General features: G+C 35.8%; 1 protein-coding gene across 2 annotated transcripts in view; it reads right to left on the reverse strand.

Annotated features, from left to right (window-relative positions):
* The window catches only part of LOC106793533 (leucine-rich repeat and immunoglobulin-like domain containing-NOGO receptor-interacting protein 4), a 288,380-nt gene that overhangs the window by 120,165 nt on the left and 163,215 nt on the right, over window positions 1–5,000 (reverse strand). The gene's annotated exons all lie outside the window — the stretch shown is intronic.

The raw sequence follows: 5,000 nt of genomic DNA on the forward strand, positions 1-5,000 counted from the left end.
AAAAAAGTAAAAAAATGAAAAAATATAAAAGATAAAAAAGAAACGAAAAACGAGAAAGAGAGGAAAAAAAAATTCATGTAATCGTTTAGCTGGTTTTATAGATATATTACGATACGATATAATCGCATTTCTACGCTACGAGAGATTTTGTTAATTTTACCAACATGTGCTTGTCTCGTTGATCACGTTATGGCAAAACGATACGCTTAATGAATCGATCGTTTTTATCCCGTAAATGTTCCTATACATAGGAAACTATATATACAATATATATCGGATGATATCATCGAGCATCAAACAACAGCGCATTAAAATCGAGAAAGTGAAAACGTTGAGAGAATTCGCGGCATTCGAGTGATATAAAAATTTTATAATCATCGTTGTAACAAAAATCAAATCGAGTTTATTCATTAGAAAGAAATATTATTACGAATTGAAAGTAACTTACGAAAGAGCGTATTTTTTTGTTTGTTTTATTAGTATCAAATAAGGACTCGTATATATTTGTGTGTGTGTATATGTGTGTATATGTGTTTGGATAAAGTTTAAAGTATTGTTGAGAAATAAAGCTAACTTGTAAGATGAATCGAGAGTCGAGAGAAATTATTATTCGATATTGAAAAATTTGTAAAAATGGGAAAGATTGTAAACTAGAGTATAGGACCGTTTACCGATGTTTTCATTATTGATGAAAAGATTTCTTTCGTTATTGTCTTGAAATTCTCTTTTACCGATGCTTTTCTATTGACGTTTAACTTTGTTACATAGAGTAATAAATGTAAACGTCGTAGTCGTCGTCGTCGTGATATCATCTAAAAAGCTATTCACAAGGTTGCCTCGTTCGTAAAGTCCTTTTCGATTTGCTTTTTTTCTTCGATCCAGTTTGGTTCGTTCATCTTGTCCGCCCTAAAACGTTCCTTTATTTATTTGCAAAATGTTATCGTATTCCGAAAGGGAATTGAGAGAAGATAGAAAGATAGAAAGACCCGAAGGGTGACCTGTCTTCTTCAACCTACGACTTTCGTCGTAATAGTACTGGTAATATAGTAATAGTAATAGTAATAGTAGTAGTAGTAATAGTAATAGTAGTGGTAGTAAGAAAAAGCGAGTGGTTATTCGACGTGAATTCGAAAGTAATTCCGCTAAGGAAATTCGTCACTGTCCATCGAAATTATCGATTTCTTTTATATCTTAAACTGTCAGGGAAGGGTGTCGGGCAGGGGGAGGGGGAGGGGGAAGGGGCCAAAACGATTTACGAGGACGATCAAAAGTCCAAGAAGAAGTAAGGAAGATGACGCCGAACACGTAGGAAGATTAGAAAAAAAAAAAAGAGAGAGAGGAGAAAATGATAGGATTCAAAAGAAAAAAAAACAAAGATGAGAAAAGTAGAATCGAAAGAAAACGAAGAAAAAAAAACATAGAATCTCGCGAAAACGAGAGGAATGCGTGGAATAATCTGTAATGCGTAAAGCGTACGATACACAAGGGTGAAAATAAATCAAAAGCTTTTAATTAACGGGAACGCGCTCGTGTATTCCCGTTTTTCTCTTAGCTCGAGCATGTGTGAACAAAAATACAAAAAGAATAAGAGAAAGAGAGAGAGAAAGAGAGAAAGGGAGGGTCACGGAAAATGTGAAACGCTCAGATTTGGAATTTTCATGACAACGGGGTGTAAAACCATTTTTCTCTGTTCCTGCTTCGAACGGAGTGAATAATAGAGAAAGATAGATAGATAGGTAGATAGATAGATAGATAGATAGATAGATAGAGGGAGGAAGAAAGAAAGAGAGAGAAATAGAGAATATCCGCGTATTAATAGACGTCTCTACCTCCCTCCCACCCCCCGTTCTCCCCTCACCGCCCAGTCGTTGGTGTACGCTCGACGAAACTTTTGACAAGGTGCTTAGCAAGTCGGTCATCTCGTATTAAACGATATTACTCGGAGCTTATCTCAATGCATTTTAAGCACGCTCGTTTTCCCGTGAATAAAAGCTCGCGGCGTTCGATAATTCCACTCAATAGATTTTTTCCTTTCCTTCAAAGTAATTGCACTTTGTTTTCTCGAACGATATTGGGGTTCAACTTTACTTATTTTTATTTTTGTTGTTGTTGTATTTTTTGATTTAAAAAATATTAAATAAATAAATAAATAAATAAGTAAATAAAATAAAAAGAAGAGAAAAAATATGATTGGAAAAACGGGAAATAATTTGTTGGAGAATTTCGTTAATAGGTAAGTTCATAATTGATCCCACGTTGGAGGGTAAACCAATGCTGTCCGAGTCTACGAAGCTTAAAGCAATAACTCGTGTATTAAACAACACTCGATATTGGACTATTAAGGGAGGGTTGTACCGTAGCTGTTACTCGGAGCATGCACGAAGCGAGCATTAAAGTTCGATATGAAACGGACCGAAACACAACCTCGTGATATCCTCCACGATTACGCGTCTACTCTATGGTCTTTACAATACAATAGAGACTGAGAGATAGATAGATAAATAGATAAAGAGAGAGAGAGAGAGAGAGAAAGAAAGATATATATATATATACGTATTATATCTGCTACAAAGCAAAATTACTTTGCTTCGAGGTGTTGTGCGGGAAAACTTGGAAAATAAAATATAATACAAACTTTCTCTGAAGAAGAAGAAGGAAAAAAAATTGGATAAGTATCGATCTATCTTTCTTTCAAACGCGAAATGAAATTCGACAGTGGGATGGAAAAAAAAAACAAAATAAAAAAAGAAGAAAACAAAAGAAAAGTACGGTGGTTGTGAAGAAGGAGGGGCTGTAGAACAAAAAGATCATTTAAGAAAAAAGGATAGGTGTGAATGAATGGATAGATGGATCCATGGGATTTAATTTCGGCAAAAGTTGTAACGCCCGAGAACTAGTGATACAATTTTCATTTTCTATGTGAAGATGGGAGAGTGATCGGTAAGGAATGATAAGAAAACCATAAAAATACGAATTTCGTTGCTTTAAGTTTTTAGAATAAGATTTTTCCATGAGACATGGTGGTTGTTGGAAGCAGCTAGCGAGAAAACGAAAGAATAAACGAGCGAGCTTTTCGAACGGAATGGTTGATCGATTTGGCATAAGAACGTCCCCCCCCCCAACACTCTCCCACACTTGCTCCAACATTTCCATCCCACCCAAGCTACTTTCCGTCTGTCTTTTCGCGTTCTCTAACCACTTTTCCCTCTCTTTCGCGTAATACCACCTCCTACAGGCATATTACTTTTTTTTTCTTTTTTTTTTTTTTTTCATCATTGCGTTAGGTGACTCCACGAATCTAAACGACGTTGCTCGATTTACTTTCAACTCGCTCTTCTCTCATCTTATACCAAAACGAAAGAATAGAAAGAAAAAGATAAAAAAAGATAAAAAAGGAAAAAAAAAAAAAGGAAGAACATAGTGATTTCTTTCTTCAATATGGAAAAGGAAGTAGGGAAATGGAAATGAAGTGAGACGGACGACGATCGCTTTATTAGATTCCGTTCGTAATGAATCTTTCCAGAGATTTCTACTATTCGGAGATCCCCCATAGTAAAGAAGAAAATTATACTACTTTGACGCTATCGGGGTAAATGCTAGAATAGAAAATACATTGAAACTTTTCTTTCCTTCTCCTTCTTCTTCTTTTTTTTCTTTTTTCTTTCCTTTTTTGCTTTTTTCCTTTTTTCTTATCTTTCCTCCCTTTACCGCTTTACCCTTTACCAGAGCTTTCATTCTTAATATGATCGTAAAAAAAGACAACGAAACTTCGAGTGTATGTAACAAAAAAGAAAAAGCAAAAAAATATACGAGTTATGCTTGAACCTATCGAAGTACCTCCTCGAATCAAAGGAAAAAGGGCTTCGAGTACCTTCACCCTATTCCTTCGTTCTCTTTTTTCAAGTTATTGTTTGTTTTTCTCCTCTCTCTCACTCTCGAATCTTTGATAAATAATTAAAGATATTGAATCGATTTTCAAATCAAGATTGATCCTATCGAAGTAACAAAAACTAAATACACGTATATATATATATATATATATATGGAAAAAAGTTATGTTAAATTTTGATAACGTAGATAATAAAAGGAAAACAAGAAGAGGTAAACGTTTAAGATCTTTGAAATTCCGGAAAGCCACGAATTCCTTTCGGTTAGTTCGATAAACGGCTATTTCTCTCGCGACAGGAGGAACAAAACTTTCCTTACTTTTACGACTACGAATAGCATTGTCTAAATGCGATATCGTCTTATTCACGAGGCAAGTAAAGTTTTCCCAACGAAGATAACAGAGTAGAATACCAACCGATATAAGATAGTGACTAAGTATTTCGAGATAATTGTTCTTTGATGTACGACGTTGTTCATACGCAATATTTTTTCCGGAGTAACCTTAAATTAAGAAGAAAAAAAATTAAGAAACGAAGAGAGAAACGTACAAGCACATGTACAATGTACACAGAACGAGGGAAAGAGAAGAGAAGTAGGGTATAGTAAACGAGAGAGAGAGAGAGAGAGAGAGAGAAAGATGAAGAGCAAAAGTTTTGGATAGTATAGAGAGAAATAGAGAGAGAAGGGTGGTGAGAGGGGAGGGGAGGGAGAGAAGGTTGTGCGAGGATTGGTGACCGGTAAGAAACCACTGGAGCGTATGGCGCCAAGTTTGCGTGACAGATGGCGACCAAAGTCTGGAATTTACAGCGAACGTCAGCTGATATAATTATTTCTGCCGCCCAAAGCTTTGTGTTACACGAGTATCCAAAGTTGACCCGATTTGCAAGAGAGATATCGCAATGGTAATTACCAATTTTGGACGATGCACTGCATGTCCCTTTACGCGTATGTGTTTGCACGCGTATCTCTCTGTGTGTATGTATGTATGTATGCGTGTGTGTGTTTGCGCTTGGTTAGAGAGTACGACGGTAGGAATACTCAAATTTCAATGCGCGGATTGCAAGATGTGATAACGGATTAGAGTAATCGAATTGCTCGATTACAAATATCGA

Source organism: Polistes canadensis, unplaced genomic scaffold (genome assembly GCF_001313835.1).
Source record: "Polistes canadensis isolate GaletaPanama2010 unplaced genomic scaffold, ASM131383v1 scaffold_15, whole genome shotgun sequence".
Lineage (NCBI taxonomy): Eukaryota > Metazoa > Arthropoda > Insecta > Hymenoptera > Vespidae > Polistes > Polistes canadensis.